At 36.1% G+C, this 19,035-nt stretch overlaps 1 long non-coding RNA gene across 2 annotated transcripts; it reads left to right on the top strand.

Annotated features, from left to right (window-relative positions):
* Positions 1–215: 215 nt before the first annotated feature.
* Positions 216–18,393, top strand: LOC124107052 (uncharacterized). 2 transcript variants are annotated; one of them, XR_006856265.1, is made up of 3 exons: positions 216–371; positions 9,337–9,374; positions 17,892–18,393. It is a non-coding gene; the product is annotated as an uncharacterized LOC124107052 (long non-coding RNA). The 2 variants fall into 2 exon arrangements; XR_006856266.1 differs by having other exon boundaries at positions 9,337–9,378.
* The last annotated feature ends 642 nt before the right edge of the window (positions 18,394–19,035 follow it).

Raw genomic sequence — 19,035 nt, 5'->3', positions numbered from 1 at the left:
ATATGAAACCAAATCCTTTAGCTTTTTTAATGAGTGAAATATTGATATTCTGGTAACATTTTCTTGAAGAAAACAAACTATGAATCTTTTTATTTGGGGCACTGAGAAAGACACTATTAACATAAGTATTCAGAATAAAGGCACTGAGATAGAACCTTTTTTTCCTTTCCCCTCCTCTTCCTTCCCCTCCCCTTCAGCCCCTCCCCCTTCTTGCCCAGGTTTATACCACAAATGTCAAAAGTCTTGATGTCCTATTTTGAAAGAGAAGTTATTTAAGAATAACCATGTTTGAAACCTGGAAATGGTTTGGGATTAAGGTCTTTCAACAGAAGATTCCTATGAAGTTTATGGGGAAACTAATGCCTAGAAAGGTAAGGTCCTTTTTCTTAGTTAAATGGAGAGACAAGGCTCAGTGTTCTTAAGGAGAGCCTTGGCTGATTCCGTGATCACCTTCATTGAGGCATCTTTAATACCCATATTCTGGTATTAAAGGCAGCGACCAATCTAGTTTGTTGAACTGGGGCAGTGGTTGGCCCAGCGTAAGAACCCGTACCTAGTGCTGCTCCAGACACTTCACCTGCATCCCTCCTTGTAGCTCCTACAATGCTCCTATTTGGTAGCTGCTGCTGTTATTTCCATTTTATGGATACAGAGACATGGTCCCGGTGCAGCTGCACTATTGGCTCAAGCTCACCTGGCTCGTAAAGAGACAGCCAGAGATCCATTTTCAGAAGCTGAGTGTATACCAGCATTATCAATTTAGGAAGAAATGGTTATTCTAAAAAAACAGTATCTTTATTTTGACATAAGAAAATGTCCACTTGTGAGAGAGCAGACACTCGACCTGAATTCTTCTTAACAACGTTTGAACTGGGAAGACATTGGTACTACAACTTCCTGGGGACTTTATTATGGCAGAGAATATTGGAATACCATTAGAGATGTGAATTTTTATTATTGAGTAAATCTAAACTAAAAGTGCTTATTGGATATAACTGGACATATTAAGTATCTGAGCAAAAGAACAAAATTTTCACGTGTTTCAACTTTTTTTTTAACTTCTATATTTTAGTAACCACCACTAGTAGATAATAGCAACACTGAGGAATTTTGTACTTAATATTAAAATCAGAAGAGATAACGTGTGAAACTTTTTCTTCATTGACACTTTTGTCTACATGATTAGTATTACTTCTGATAACCACCACAGTTGTGATTCCAGTGGTTCCAATTTCAATTTATAAATAAGAACCATGAATATTTGGCTAACCTATCAAATCATATGTGTGAGAGGCAAAAACCAGTGTATTACTTGGAACCAGAGATTCTGGGTTGAAAATCCAATGCCATTTTTACTGCACTTCATTTTTCTAATGGCTTATTTCAGAGACAAAATAGGAAAGAAATTGTATAATATGGATGATGTAGAAGGATAAACTATTCTAATTTCTATTAGTCCCATTAGATCAACTGATCTCGGATGTGGGATTTTCCGTTGCTAGACTTAGAAATCCCCAGAAAACGACATGGGTGAATCATCTTTTATAAACCTGAATGTTTAGATGATTTAAAACAAAACAACTGTTGGCATTAATAGCCAAGTCTATTTTTTTAATATATGAAAAGTTTAGCACGTTATTAGGTCAGTTGTGACTGTGAATAAATTAATAAATAAATGAGGTTATTTATGACTCCCATTAAAAACAGGAGGAAATAAAGACAGCAGAGTGTGAATGCTCTATTTCAACTCATTAAAAACACATAATCATAAAGCCTAGGACCATGAAGAAGGCTTGAGTGGAGGGAAGTTAGTGACCAGTGAGATCTGAAATATTGTTCAGACTCAGGTCAGATATTTCCCCCTGAGGGTTTAATGAGAGATTGATGAAGTTTAGAACAAAACACTGTTTTTTTCCTCAGTTAAACGGAAAATATAAATGGAATTTCTATCATTTTATCAGTATGAAGTTGCAGACTAAAGCTTGCAACTTCTTCAAAGTATTAATGATCAGTATCATTAATTGCAAACCTACTCTGTTCCAGACATTGTTGTAGATGTTTTACATTTAATCATCACCACAACTATGTGAAAGAGGTATTTTTGTTTAATCGGTGGGGAAACTGAGGCATCTTTGACATGGCAAAGCTGGAATGCAAACTCAAATGGTCCTAGAGTCCATGTGTTTAATTTCTATGTTGCATCCAAAGGTGTGGCAGGAAATGGGTACTTCTATTTCTGGACAACGCTCACTTTGAAATAATTTTCAACTGTATGAGAAGCAAGGCAGTAGGAAAGGAGAAGGAGGTACTGCAGGGTGAGTGGTAGAGTGTGGGAAGAAATATTGACTGGTGCATTATTAGTGGGATTCTCAGATGCTTGATTCTCCCTTTCTCCTGCGTTCTCATCAAACAGTCTTCCCTTCAGTGGCAGTGTCCATACTACCTTGGTACTTGCATTGTTAACACACCCACATAAGATATGAGGAAAAGGAAATGTCAGGTCTATACAGCAATCCCTCTTTACCCACACATCCACATGTACCGATCTCCTGAGGATATCTTTGTTTCATTCTGTACCTTATTTATTTTTTAATGGAATTATATCACAGTAATCTTTCATAATTGGATTACAAGGGCCCACGTATTATAGCAATATTTCTGCAGAAAAGTTCATTACAATTTTTAATACTCGAGATGAAATTAAGAGAATGTTCTCTGCCTTTGTGATTAGACTGAGATCTACAGGTACAAATTTTTTTCTATAGAGTGATTTTTAATTGTCAGCTTAGTAAATAGAATAAGCTTAGACTGTGGAGTCAGTTACAAACTTCAAAAGAAATATATTCATTCTAGGTCTTTTTCTGTTCAGAATATTTTATCTGGTCTTTTCTATAAGAAGACATTATTTTGGACTTTCCCAATGAAAATATTCTCTTCATTCTTTTTTAAATTTTATTCTTTAAAATTTTCATGTGTTTTAGTTAGTTATACATGACAGTAGAATGCACTTATGCACTTTGATATATCATACATAGATATAATTTCATTTTTCTGAGTATACATGTTGCAGAATCATATTGGTCATGTAGTTTTATATATATATATATATATATATATATATATATATATATATATATATACAGTAATAATGTCCATTTCATTCTACTATCTTTCCTATCCCCACATCCTTTCTTCTCCCCTCCCATCACTTCCTGCTACCTAATCTAAGGTAACGCTATTCTTCCCTAGTGTGGTAGAGTGTGGGAAGAAATATTGACTGTGAATTAGCATCTGCATATTAGAGAAAACATTCAGCCTTTGGTTTGGTGGGATTGGCTTATTTTGCTTAGCATGATATTTTCCGACTCCAACCATTTACTGGCAAAATGCCTTAATTTCACACTTCTTTAAAGCTGAGTAACATTCCACCGAGTATATATATACCACATTTTCTTTATCCATTCATCTATTGAGGGATACCTAGTTTGGTTGCATAGTCTAGCTATCGTGAATTGAGCTGCTATAAACTTTGATGTGGCTGAGTCACTACAGTATGCTGATTTTAAGTTCTTTGGGTATGAACCAAGAAGTGGGATAACTGGGTCAAATGGTGGTTCCATTCCCAGTTTTCTGAGAAATCTCCATACTGCTTTCCATAGTGGTTGCACCAATTTGCAGTCCCACCAGCAATGTATGAGTGTGCCTTTTACCCCACATCCTCGCCAACATTTATTGTTGCCTGTATTCTTGATGATTGCCATTTTGACAGGAGTGAGATGAAATCTTAGAGTAGTTCTGATTTGCATTTCTCTAGTTGCTAAAGATGTTGAACACTTTTTCATATATTTATTGATAAATTGTGTTTCTTCTGTGGAGTGTCTTTTCAGTTCCTTAGCTCATTTATTGATTGGGTTATTTGTTTTTTTGCTGTTAAGTTTTTTGAGTTCTTTATATATCCTAGAGATTAATGCTTTATCAGAGTTGCATGTGATAAAGATTTTCTCCCAGGGTGGAGGCTCTCTCTTCACAATATTAGTTGTTTCCTTTGCTGAGAAGAAGCTTTTTAACTTGAATCCATCCCATTTATTGATTCTTATTTTACTTCTTGAGCATTAGGAGTCTTGTTAAGGAAGTCATATCCTACAACGAAGTGGTGAAGATTTGGGCCTATTTTTTCAGATGGGTACTAGGAACGAAGTTGCTAAATATTTCAAACCACTAGTTTCACGTTTTTAAATGTTTATGTACATGTAGAGCAAAGAAAAGGCTTTGGAGTTACATAGGCTTGGATTCTTTTTTTCTGTGACATTAGTCAAGTCTCTGCTCCCCTTTTTCTTTATCATTAAAATAGACAAGGAAGACAGCTTATGCAGTCTCTAGAAGTATAAGAATTAAATTTGTAGAACTAAAAATCCTAATATATAGTTGAAAAACAGTAGGTATATGTTTAATACAAGAACTGCCTGTTTCCTAAAAGTTCTATATTTCTTGTGGACAAAAATAGAGCAAAAATTGATTATTAACAGGGACAAGTTTGTCAAAAAATTTCCCTGCTTCTGAATTTATATCTATCTACTTATACAGACCACCAACTTGAACGCTCTCTTCCATCCTTAATAGATGCTAATGTGTTAAAAGAAAATGTGCTTATATGATTCATTCAAATAGAGTGATTCCAATGTTCCTTGTGTAATTTCAAGTCTAGCCAGAATCTCAAAATTTCAATTATCTTAAGAGCTGGTGAGGAAATATTCCCACGTGTGTCACATGAACCCAGAGCTGGCAGAGTTAATGATCCTGTGATTAAGAATTAAGTCTTATAAATTAAAAATTTCTAACAGTTAAGATATAAGGTCATAAGTTAAAATGAGTAAGTGTTGGCATTGACAACTCTTCTTCTTGAAGATTTTTTAAATGCACCTGAACAAGGAAATAAGGGTCTAAGAGAAATAGTGAAGGATTAACACCTTTTTTTTTTCTGGAGAGTTTTGAAATGAATATTATTACCCTTAAGTATTCAGAAGGCTAATATGTACGACCTCATATAAAACCTCCAAAAGTTCAATTGTTACTGTAAATGATATATAATTCAGATACCATTCTTTTGAGGGAGGTATTTTTGAATTCGGAGAGCAATTATAAGAAACTGAATAGTTGTTGCCCTTTAGAACTTTTCTGTGTTCCCATTCCTTCTACTTTCATTCTTGTCCTTTTACATCTTCATTAGAGGAATTTATTATAATTGGACATTTCTAATTAAAATGAAGCCCTCAGAAACAATTGCTTCAGGCACAAGAAAGAAAATGTTAATTTTCAGACTGATGAACAGTATTTTTAAATTACAGAATGATTTTGTGAACTTCCCTGCCATGACAACCAGGAGAAATTTACTACGACTGGGGGAAACTCAAAATATATTATGTGTTTTAAATAATTATGTTTGTTTGTACTCAAAAGGATGTGTTTATTGTGATACTCCCATAAATTCATAATGATGTCTAGAAGGGGCTTAATGTTTTATGATGTAGATATTATAACATGCTATAGAATGCCAACTCTGCCCATGGAAAGGGAAGCAATTTATTCAAGAAGTTCATGATACCCAAGGATTGAGTGGACCATCTGACTTAGAATCACATCTCTAGCCTCCATGTCTTAACCTTTGCTCCTGTAACTTGTCTTGCTTTGCCTAGATGATGCTTCTCCTTCTGTTTCTTCTTTGCATATGCTATTCTCTCTGCTGAAAACACTCTTTTCCATTCACTGAAAACTCCTCTGTCCACATCACACTATAGTACATAGACTATTCACTTCCTTCTATCTGATATAATAAAAATAAAATGGAATTTGGACTCAGATTGACTTGGGTTTGAACTAAGATGATAACAGGAACACTAATTTTCCACTGAGTCTAAGTTTCCCCATTTGTGAAAGAAAACTAAAAATATCTAGCTCTCATATCTCTAGGGCACATTTCCTGACACCTGTAAGCATTCAAATGTGTTTTATCCCTTTTGTTTATTTCCCTTCTGGTTTCCAGGAGTCCTAGAATTTTCTTCATTAAGATTTATTTTCAGAATTTGTATTAAGGAAACAAAATGAATAAGATGAAAATAACCCAGCACACACAAAAGAATTACCATCAAGTGAAATAGATACTAGTGTACAAAATGCTATAGAAATGATATAGACTGTGATAGGGCTGGGCCAAGCAGGTTTCATAAAGGAGTTGACATTTAAGCAGAATTCTGAAAGGCATTATAAGAAAAGGTAACAGTATGTTCCAAAGCATGCAATCATAAAACATTGTGACATGTTCTGAGAACTGCCAGAAATATATATAGATGGATAGGGCATAGGAAAAATTAATAGTAGAAACACTATTATTTAGGAAGGCAGAAAACCTATCACAAAGGACCTTCTGTAAATGACATAAAAAGAGGGTTTATACTCAATTCTACAGAAAATGAAGAGTCATTGGAGAATTTTTAGCTGGTGAGTCAGTTGTGGTTTTATAATAAATACCCTAGCAATGATAAGGAAGATGGATTGGGGTGTGTATAAGAAAGTGTGTGTGTAAGTGTATGTGTGTGTAATTGAATATGTGCCTGCACACATTTCACAAATGAACTTTATTGAGATAAAATTTGCATGCAATAAAATAAATCCATTTTAAATGTACAACTCAATGTTCCAGTGACATGATATAGACTTGTAACCCTCATTACAATTGTAATACAGAACATTTCCACCTCTCCAATCCCTTTGAGCCTCTTTGCAGTCAATTCCCTCCCACCTCTTCTCAACTTCTGGGGATCCCTGATTTGATTTCTATGGTTGGCAGGTTTGCCCTTTTGATTTTTCATGCAAATGGAATCATATAATATGCACATTTTATATTTGGCTTTTTTCATTTAGCATAATGATTCTGAGGCTCATCCACAATTTTGTGTATGTCAGTAGTTTGTTTCTTTTTATTGCTGAACCATTTAAGAATGTCCATTGTATGAATACACCACAATTTGTTGGTACTATTTATCAGTTGATGGACAGGTAGGCTGTTTGGGGGCTTTATGAACAAAGCCACTGTGAATATGCAAAATGGGAGTCTTTGTGTGGACATAAGTTTTTTATTTCTCTTGGGCAAATACCTACAAATGGAATTGCTAGGTCAAAGGGTTGGTGAGGTTGACTTTATAAGAACACAGCTAAACTTTTCTAAAAGGATAATATCATTTTTCACTCTGTCCATAGTGTAAGGGAATTTTCATAGCTATACATCCTGACCCACGTGGTATTTTTCATCTTAAATTGTAGATGTTCTTGTGTGTAGTGGTATTTTAGACACCCTCCATTCAGCCTTTGAATATGCTTATGTGTCATCCTTAGATCTTCTATTGTGAAGTGTCTATTCAAATTTTTGTGGTCATTTGAAAAAATGTATTGTTTGTCATTATTTTCCAATTGAAAGAAAAAACAATATATTTTGGATACAAACAGTTCTTTCTCAGGCAAATATTTTGCAAATATTGACTACTAATGCACTTTTCCTTTCTGGATGATGCATTTTGCAGCATATATTTTGAAATAATTTGATAAAATTCAGTTTATTGTTTTTTTTTTTTTTTTTTTTACTTTCATTCTATCAACAGAACAAAACAAACAAAAACCAAACAAGCAAAATTGTCTAATCCAATGCCACAAGAATCTTCTAATATGTCCTTTTCTAGAAATTTCACCCTGGGATCAGTTCTTAAATTAAAGGCATGACACATTTTGAGGTAATTTTATATAAAGTGTGAAGTAAGTGATAATATATGGGTTTAGCCTTCTTTTTTTTTCCCCTCTCAAAATCACTCTGGATAGAAGTTAATCCACTTGATTGTTCTATACAATCAGCTTTTGATGTTATTGATAGATATAGTTTTCTTTTAAACAGGATAAACATATCTATCTTCTCAAATTATTAGAAGCTTAGATTATTGACTACAGATTCATATTTGGTAAATGAACATTGAATGTTTTAAAATTTCTCCCAAGTATTGCTTTATTAGAGTTCCTACAGATTTTATGTGGTAATTTCATATTCATCCTATTATGGTTTGGATATGAAGTGTCCCCCCACCCAACTCCTGTGTTAATACAGGAATATTCAGAGGTCAAATGATTGGATTGTGGGCACTGTATCCTAACCAGTCCATGCTAGTTTGCGTGGACTACCTGGGTAGTAACTGTAGGCAGATGGGATGTACCTAGAAGAAGTGGGTTACTGGGGATGTGCTCTGTAATGGTTTGTCTTCCCCAGGGCCCCTTACCTCTTTCCCTCTTTCTCTGCTTCCTGGATACCATGTCCTGTTTTCCTCTGCTGTGCTCTTCTGCCATGATATCCTGCTGGGTAACCTTGGGCCCAGAGCAGTGAAACTGACTTACCATGGACTAAATCACTGAAACCATGATCCAAAATAAACTTTCCCTCCTCTAAGTTGTACTAGTTAGATAATTCAATTGTTATGGGCTGATTTGAAAGTTAAGTCAGGCTGACCCCATTCTGCTCTGACATCTCACCCTGTGCAAAATTTGCCCCCCAAATTTGCCCCACTCACATAGAAGCTGACATCTTCACCCTCACCCACTTGCACCCTGACCACAGTGTCTTTAAACTATGGAACAGATATTAGCTTACTTCCTGAGTATGTATAGAAGGTGCCAATTCTGAGAACTTAGTGACACTTTATAAAATGTGTCTTATGACTGTACTTGCCTATCCCACCCCCTTCCTTAGTACTTTTTTTCTGTTTCTAAGTGCCCCCACTCACCCTCATTCAGTGTCTTGGGCTGCAGAACTGTCTAGTTTCTGCTCCCTTGGCTCTGGCCAGAATAAATCCTTTGTCTTTACTTCAAACAGACCTGGAGTTTTATTTGGGATTTTGGAATAGCACCTTAACACAATAACAGCAACACAACTCTAACACACATCCAATTCAAAATATATTATAATTTAGCCTCTTATTTCTTTTTTGACATGCATGTTATCTGGAGTTATGTTGCCTAATTGCCAAATAATTAAGAATTTTCCAGATATTTTTTGTCATTGATATTCTATTAAATTTTGTTGTGTTCAAGAAATATATTCTGCAGGATTTTAACTTTTTTATTGAGATTCGTTTTGTGAACCATAGTATATTCTATTTTGGAGAATGATTTTTGTATACTTGAAGAGTGCTCAATCCGCAGTTGTTTGGTGGAATGCTTTGTCAATGTCAAGCAGGAGAGGTTAGTAGATAATGCTTATGTCTCCTATAACCTTAATAATTTTCTTTCTACTTGTTCCTTCAGTTACTGAGAGATGACTGTTGCAGTTTCCAATTTAACTGGTAGGTATGTCTATCTTTTTTTTTAACCTTTACCAGTTTTGTTTTCTGTTTTAAAACTCAGTTAATGTTAGTACATTTTTAATTTTTTAAATTTTTAATTAACACAATAATTACAGATATTTATGGGTTAATGTGTAATAATTCAATACTAATCAAATCAGGATAAGAATTCCTTATCTTTATTTCTTTGTGTTTAGAGCCATCAAACTCCTGTCTTCTAGTTCTTTGTCACGGTTTTGGTATGAGTTGCTCCCCTAAAACCTCATGTGTTAGGCAATGTAGGAATGTTCAGAAGTAAAATGATTAGATTATGAGAGCTGTAACCTCATTGGTGGATTAATCCATTTGATAGACTGATCAAAGAGACAACTGTAGCAGATGGGGCATGGTTTCTGGAATAATCCCCTGGGACTATATCTTGTCCCTGGTGTGTGTGTGTGTGTGTGTGTGTGTGTGTGTGTGTGAGCCCAAAATAAACTTTTTCTTTTCTAAGTTGTTCTTGTCATATCTACTCACAACTATGAAAAGATGAAGAATATAGTCTTCATAAAATTTTGCCACATACACATCAGATAGACCACTTATCTCCAGGATATAAAAAGAACTCAAAAAACTTAACACCAAAAAAAAACAAACAATCCAATCAATAAATGGGCTATGGAGCTGAACAGACACTTCTCAGAAGAAGATATACATTCAATCAGCAAATATATATAAAAAAAGTTTAACATCTCTAGTAATTAGAGAAATGCAAATCAAAACTACTCTAAGATTTCATCTTATCCCAGTCAGAATGGCAGTTATCAAGAATACAAACAATAATAAATGTTGGAGAGGATGTGGTGGAAAAGGCACACTCATACATTGCTGGTGGGACAGCAAATTGGTGCAACCACTATGGAAAGCAGTATGGAGATTCCTTAGAAAACTGGGAATGGAACCACCATTTGACCCAGATACCACACTCTTTGGTCTGTACCCAAAGGACACTGAGAACTTAGTGACACTTTTAAAAATCAGCATAGTATAGTAACACAGATATATTAGTGTTCATAGGAGCTCAATTCATTATAGCTAAACTGTGGAAGCAACCTAGATGCCCTTCAACAGATGAATGGATAAAGAAACTGTGGTATATATACACAATAGAATATTACTCAGCATTAAAAGAGAATAATATCATGGCATTCGCTGGTAAATGGATGGAGTTGGAGAATCTTAGGCTAAGTGAAGTAAGCCAATCCCCAAAAAACCAAAGGCCAAGTATTGTCTAAGATAATTGGATGCTAATCCAAAACGGGGAGGGAGGAGGGATGGGGAAAATGGAGGAACTTTGATTGGGCAAAGGAGAGGCGGGGAGAATGGGGAGGATGCATGGGAGGAGGAATGATGGTGGAATGAGATGGACAACATTTCCCTAGGTATGTGTAAGACTGCACATAGGATGTGACACTCATTGTGTACAACCAGAGAAATGAAAAGTTGTGCTGCAAGTGTGTACAATGAATCAAACTACATTTTGCTGCAATATATATACCTGATTAAAATAAATAAATTTAAAAAATATATATAACAGGTTGTAAACTAGTCTCACCTTAGGTGCTGTAGAACACACTAGAACTTATTCCTTTACTAAATTGCATTTTGGTACCCATTATTTAGACTTCCTCCATTCCTCTTTCTTCTATTCTTTCCAATCTCTAGAAATCACTAATCTACTCTATTGAGATCAACTTAAGGTTGCACAAGTCAAATTTTGCCATTATGAAATATGCCTCTGCCGGATCCAGGAGCCTAAACATGGATGTGCACCTTTGGAACTTCTGGATATGGGGGCCTAAACATGGATGCCTGAGACATTCCAGATCCTGGGGCCTAAACATGGATGCTTGAGGCACTTCCAGATCCAAGGGCCCAAAGATGGACGTGCACCTGAGACACTTCCAGATCCGGGTGCCTAAACATGGCTGTGCACCTTTGGTACTTTTGGATCCAGGGGTCTAAACATGGATGTCTGAGGAACTTCCAGATCCGGGGGCCTAAACTAGAGACCCGAGGAACTTCCGGTCCTACAGTCTAAACATGGATGTGCATCTGAGGCACTTCTGGATCCGGAGACCTAAACATGGATGTCTGAGGAACTTCTGGATCCGGGGGCCTAAATATGGACGTACACCTTTGGAACTTCCGCATCTGGGGGCCTAAACATGGATGTCTGAGGAACTTCCGGATCCGGGGGCCTAAACATGGACACTTGAGGCACTTCCGGATCCGAGGGCCTAAACATGGACATGTCTCTGGAACTTCTGGGTCCTTGTGCCTATAAATGGCAGGGCGTGACTCTCAGAAGGGACGTGGTCCATGAAGAGGAGCGGAGCATGGGGCGTGTTGGGGGGCAGACTGAGCTGTCGCACCCTGAACTTGAATGTGACGGTGGCCTCACTTCCCTGCCTTCACCTGGGTGTCACTTCCTCCCCTTCCAGGCAGTGCTGGGGAGGAAGTGAGACCAGGCGCAGGGGCCAGGCCTGAGGAGGGACACTGTCTTTCTCCTCGCTTAGCCAGGCGCCCGGCCTGGCTGGGGACAGGGACGATTTGTGACACTGGCTGCCTCCTGCATCCCTGCCCTAGGACCTCAGGGACCACAGGTGGGGACAGTCCTTGATTCTCCCCTGGCCACTGACCCTCAGTCCCAGGGTCTGCCCAGGGAGAGCTCTGTCTCCCAGAGGGTCAGGGGGCCCCTGTGACCTGCTGCTCCTTACCCACCATCATCCTGGGCGAGCACAGGTCAGGACACCAGACGCTACTGAGAGTGACATCTCCTAGATGGGCGGCTGGGGACTTTGCCTCTGTTCCCAGGCCTCGGACACTGGATGATCCCCCCCAGAGACAGAAAATAATCCCACACTGCCCAAGACTTATTTTTAAGCTTTGGATTCTGAAATTTTCCTGCTGTCACCTTCTTTGTGAAGCCAGTTTTTCAACAGAGATAATATTCCAGGGTGGGTGGGGGGACAACAACATGGAGTTAATCAAACCAAGCTGACACATCTGGTCCTCCAAGAGAAATCTGGATTGGAGGGAGAACAGCCATTCTCAACTGGCAAAATAGTGAAGTTCCCTTGTCCTTATTTTGTGTAAGAAAAATGAATAATCCGATGTCAACTCATCAAATTATTCTTGATGAGTGCTTGGCTCATAGGAAAACTGATTCTGTTTTATGGAATGAAGTGTTCCCTGATTTTAAAATTAAAAATGAAGCTAATTAGGATTGTTAAATTACACCATCATAATTCTATTATTTGATAGCAGAAATAAACAAATCTTTTTTTTAAAAAAAGAAAAGAAATATGCCTCTGATTATGAAATATGTATCTGATAGTATTATGTGTTTGATATATTATGAAATATGTATCAGATTATGAAATATGTATCTGATAATATTCCTTATTCTTAAATATGCTTTATCTTAAGATAATATATCCACTCCTGCTTCTTTGTTGTGTTTTTAGTGTTTGCATGGTATAATTTTTTTCTATCATTTGTCTTTGGTCCTATGCATTTCTCCATACTTATAGTCTGTTTCCTATAGGCAGTAATTGGTTGCATCTCATACTTAAATCCAATCTGACAATCTGCAATTTGGGGAATGTTTATAGCATTTATGACCATTGTAACTATTGATATGGTTGAGTTTTAAACAAGAGTCTTGGTATTTATTTTCAACTTGATCAATCTCCTACTATCTTGTATTTGTTCCCTTTCCCTCACTCTACTTGTGCCTCCTTTGATTAACTAATGTTTTTGTTTTACTTAAATTTTACCTCTATGTTGGTTTATATCATTTGTAAGAACTTAAAATTTTCAGTGACTTCTCCAGGGTTTAAAATGCATGTCTTTCACTAGTCACTCTCTACCTTTAAGTAGTATCATACTACTTGAGGTAGAATGTAAGAACTAAATGGTAAGCTTGTCTTTCTTCTCTCTTATTTTTTATGTAATTGCTGTCCTACCTTTTAATTCTGCCTATATTATGGACCCTAGAATTTATTATTTTTTGAACATTTGATTATCTTTTAAAAGGATTGAAGAAATTGGAAAGCATGTCTTTCATATGTACCTACCTACTTATTATTTCCAGTGTTCTTAATTCTTTTGAGGAAACTGGTATCATTTCTTTGTTCTTATGCCTGAACAACTTCCTGTAAAATTTCTTTCTTTCTTCCTTTTTGTACCAGGCATTGAACCCAGGGGCACTAAATCACTGAGTCACATCACCAGCCGTTTTATGTTTTTTATTTAGTGTCAGGGTCTCACTGAGTTGCTTAGGGCTTGCCAAGTTGCTGAGGCTGCCTTTGAACTCATGATCCTGCTGCTTCAGCTTCCTGAGCATCTGGGATTATAGGCATGAACCAACGTGCTTGGCTTGTACAATTTCTTTTATAGAAGATATGATCCAATGAATTGTTTCTGTTTTAGCTTATCTGAAAAATATTTCCACTTAACTTATCAGTTATATTTTAAATTTATGAAATAAATTTTGATTGATAAGGAATTCTAGGTTGAAAGTTTATTCTTTCAATGCTTTAAGAAGGTTACTGAATTTCCTTGTCTTGGGGGTAGTTCCTGATGAGAAGTCTATGTTAATTCTTCATTCCTTTGTATTTAACTATAAAATACTAATCCATTTATTTGTTAGTATTTTTTGTTGGCATTTGTTGAGTTATTTGTTGATATTTGTTGAGGTTTATAATTTTTGTCAAATCTATGACATCTATTGGTTATCATTTCTTCAAAAGCTTTATTCTGTTCTCTTCTTCTTTTTTTAGTATTTAAAAAAATTTGTTCTAATTAGTTATACATGACAGTAGAATGCATTTTGACACATCATACATAAGTGGAGTGTAACTTCTCATTCTTCTGGTTGTACGTGGTGTAGAATCACACCAGCCCTGTAGTCATATATGCATATAGGGTTATAAAGTCTGATTCAGGAGGTTAGGGAAGAATAGAAGTTCTTTCTTCTTTTTATGGTGCTTTAATTATAAATGTTAGACTACTTGATGTCATCCTTGGGTCATTATGTCTCTATTTGTTTTTCAATGTTTTTACCACTGGTTCATTTGGGATAGCTTGTATTTTGCTTTCAGGTTCATTGATATTTTCTTTTGCATTGTCTAATCTGCTCTTCATCCTACCCAAGGTATTTTCTTTTACTTTAAAGTTATATCTGAGTCTGTTTTACATCTTCACCATATTTATGTTTTCTTCTACCTACTTGATCACACAGAGAATATTTATAATAGCTGCTTCAATGCATTTGTCTACTAATTTATCATTTTGTTATTTCTGCATCTATGGACTCATTTTGTTTGTGTGTGTGTGTGTGTGTGTGTGTGTGTGTGTTGCTGGGAATTGAACCCAGGGCCTTGTGCATGTAAGGCAAGCACTCTACCAACTGAGCTATATCCCCAGCCCTATGGACTAGTTTTCTTGTTTATGTGTCATTTATTTCCCTGCTTGGTAATTTTGATCAGACATCAGGCATTTTTAAATTTTGTATTTTCCAGAATTAAGTTTTGTTTTATTATTCCAATGGTGCTGGACTTTGTTCAAGCACATATTTATTTGGTTTTGGTTTTTTTTGCCTTCAGGGAATGCTTTCAAGATTTGTTAAGAAAAACCCAGATCAACCTTTGAGGCACATACCCCAGGGAGTTGTTTGCACACTACAATAGGGCTTGATCAGTGTCCCTTTTTACTTAGTGCTTTATTCATTTTGATTTTTCCAAATTTCAGTATAATGCATACATTTATGGAAACTTCCACAAATATTCATTGGCTGAATAAACAGAGAAATTGATTTGCTTAATTAAAGGAAAAGAAACTGCCTTTGAATTAAAAACATTTCTAAGTTTATTTGTCAACAGGTAAATAAAATTACTAGTAGATTACTGATTGAGTTAAAACATTTTTCTAACAAATTTGCTGGATTTAATTTTGGCTAGATTTGAAAATAATCAATTCAAAGTTGTTCACAAATAGGTGTTTTAAAGCGAATACCTAGCTGGATGTGATGGAACATGCCCGTAGTCACACCTACTGGGGCGGTTGACATAGGAGAATCTTTAAGTCTAAGGCCATCCTCAGTAACATAGTGAGACCCTGTCTCTAAATAAAATCAAAAGGATTGGGAATATAGCTCAGTATAAAAACACCCTTGGTTCAACCCCCAGTACCTCAAAAAAAAAAAAAATTAAAATGTGAGTATCTAGATACTAAAGTAGCTACAGGAGAGCAGAAAGAATATGAGTCTCCAAAAAAGAAAATCTGATTTAAATATAGATTCCCATACTTACTGGTTGAGTTGTCTTGAGCAAGTTACTAATGACTTTAAGAGGTAAGCAAACTTTGGCCCAAGGGCCTGCCATCTGTTTCATGAGTATGGTTTTATTGGAAGACAACCACACTCATTCTTTAAATATTGCCTTTAGCTGCATTCATGTGAAAGCAGCAGAATTGAGCAGTGGTGACAGAGTCTGAATGTCCCACAAGGTCTAAGATATTTACCTTCTTATCTTTTATTAAAAAAAAGTCTCCTGGCCTAGCAGTAGAGCCTCATCTTCTTTACCTGTCTTTACGTGTAAAAAAGGGACAATAGCTTCCATTTCACAGGACTGTGGGATGGGGGGGGATGGTGATGGGAGGGTGGGGGGGATGGGGGTGGCGAGGGGTTGGGGGGGGGAGGGTGGAATGGGAGGGGAACCTTACTATGTGCTGTGCTTAGCATATGGCCCTCCTGCAAAGACTTGTTAAATTTGAATATGAACATTCTATCCTCTTCTGAATACAAAGCTATTTTCTTTCTAACCTTACATTTATGAGGTGAAACAATTATATATCAAAAAGTAGAATTTCATATAAGAGCATTGTGTTTTGCTTAGTCATTATGACTTTGTCAAACAAAATAAACTTTACATATCTTTGTCATAAATAATTTAATAATCATATTAGTCTTTGAACGCTGTGATTAATGCAGTGGGAAATTCACAGACTGAATACAAACAGAAAGGAGGCAGTGGAATATTTCTGAGTCTACAAGTGGTAAAGATTATTATTTTCTTTGTGCAATAGCAGACATAAAAAGTTGTAATACAAATCAAATTTCTTGGTGTTTCTTTCTTGAATGACACTGTTAAAAATATGGGATTATTTGTTTTTTTCTGCACTTTATATTTAGAAATACATTGCATGAAAAATGAAAAGGTAATTCAGAAACAAAAATAACTAGGAATATTTTACATAAAAGACTGTTCCATCAGCTGTGTATTGTAATTCTCAGCTACTGATATGGATTGTGGCAAGAAGGTAAATACCAAAAGGCAAGTCAAAAGAAGGTATTTACTGCTTATAGAATTACTTTTATTAAATTGTGCTCTGTAGGGATTATCACTATATACTGAGGTAAAATACAAGAACATTATTGGACATACCCTATCTGGTCTTAGTGCAATAATCATTGTACTTGTCCTGACAAATTGCTGGCTTTATATTATAGACACAGTGCTTTAAGTAATTGATTAGGTTTCCATGTTTTAGTGAATCTGATAGAATACTTAGAGCCAGACTGTGACTCAGCTATAGCAATCATATAGATCTTGCAAAGTATATTTTAGCATCATTCCTATTTGGATTTTATGTTCTTTGTCTTTTCTTTTACTCTGCTTCTATTTATGCTATTTAAATGTGTTTTATGTAATTTTGCAAGCCACATTCAATCCTTTCTAAAAAAACATTGAATATAAATAGGTAGGTAATAGGAAGTAAGTTGCCAAGGTAATTTTCAGAGAAGTGCTGATATTCTTTTTGGTTTTCTCCTTCAAATAACTGATAAATAACATAATAACATCACTCCTAGCTTACCACTTCATAAATCTCACAATTTAAAGCAAAACTCTTAGGCATATCAGTTGCTTAGAACTCTATATCACATACACACACAGAAAAAAAGGAAATAATTTTTATTGCAACTGATTCACTAATTTTAAACTAAGCCAATGATTTAAAGACAAATTCTCTCCTAAATATCAAAAGAAGTTATACTTATGGTCTATATTTGGGCCATCAGTCACATCAATTTTATTTGCTTGGTAAAGATGTTTGGAAGTAGTTACATTCAAAAAAGCTATGTAAGTAGAAGTACAAAAAAGACATTTTTTATGTATGCAAAATCCCAAATTATTCATTAAACTACCTAGGCATTTGTTAAGCACTGACCATGTGTTAAGTACTATTCTCAGCAGTGTGGATGTAGCAATGAATAAAATAGGACACTTTCCTTGTGATATCTTTGAGAAGACCTGTATTATAGTAGATGGTTCTCCAAGAGTTGAGAAACACATGGAATAAATTTATAGTAACTTTGATAGGGGACGGACAGATGTAAGTGGTGGGAACATTAAGGGAATGATTCTATAAAATAGACCCACTGTGTTGACTCCCACCTGCTTTCCTTTCCAGGAAGCAATTTACCTCCGACACTAGCTGACTTAAATGGACAGGATATGTCACGTTCCCCAGCAAATACCTGTTACCTGCAGGAGAAATGCAGCCTTCAAAGAATTCCCATGAAAGGAACACAAGTACCCTGAAGGAGAGAATTTTGTGACCCTCTCACAGACTAGATCCTGAAACTTAGGGAAATAAAGGTAATTATCCCTAAACATGATGTGTGTAAAAACAAATTCCCCAATTAGAACTCATCAGTATGAGCCAGAATGACCTAGAGTTGTCATGCACAGTGGGGACTTGAATGAAAGTCTGCTATCATCTGCCGTCATCAAAAGTCAAGAAGTGGACCTGTGTGGACTCTCTGGAAACTTCCCTGGGATTCCCAATTAAACTGGAGGGCAGGAGAGACATGGTGTCCCTTTTCTGTCTGAGAATATCTACTCTCTCCTTTAAGAATGTCCCCTTTCCCCCTTTCCCATCCCTTCTAATAAATTTATGATGGTTCCTCTGAGTGACATGTCTGAATCTTTCTGACTTGAGGCCGTGAATTGGGGTTGGAAAGATCTACAACATGCACTTTGTCCTACTCAGTGACGGGCAACAACTGATTTAAGAACTAGATTAAAATGATATATCAATTACATATGCAAAGTATGACTTAATAAGAGAAATTTCCATTTGTAAGGCCATCTCCCTCTATTGGGAAAAAAAATTGGAAAGATATTGCTATAGTTTGAATCTGGAATATTCCTACCCAAAGTTCATGGGTTAAGCAATGCAGCCATATTTAGAGTTGAAATGATTGGATTATGAGAGCTGTAACCTCAGTAGTGGATTGATCATTTGATGGATTAATAATTTGAATTAACTACTGGGTGGTAACCAAAGCAGATTTGGGTTTGACTGGAGGAAGTAGATCACTGGGAGCTTGTCTTTGGGACTATATCTTGTCCCTGACACCTAGAGTGTTCTGCCTCTCTCTCTGCTTTCTGACTGCCACAAACTGAGCGGCTTTCCTCCACTGTAGCTTTCTGCCATGACGTCATGCCTCATCTCAGGCCCAGAACAATGGAGTAGACTGACCATAGATTCATGACAATAGTTGTGAAACACTGGACAAGTTACTTGGCTTATCTGTGGCTCAGTTTCCTCA

This window comes from Marmota monax, unplaced genomic scaffold, assembly GCF_021218885.2.
Source record: "Marmota monax isolate L192 unplaced genomic scaffold, Marmota_monax_Labrador192_F-V1.1 WCK01_AAM20220418_F8-fsc00003, whole genome shotgun sequence".
Taxonomy (NCBI): Eukaryota; Metazoa; Chordata; class Mammalia; order Rodentia; family Sciuridae; genus Marmota; species Marmota monax.
Note: the sequence above shows the minus strand (reverse complement) of the source record. Positions and strands in the feature narration are given on the sequence as shown.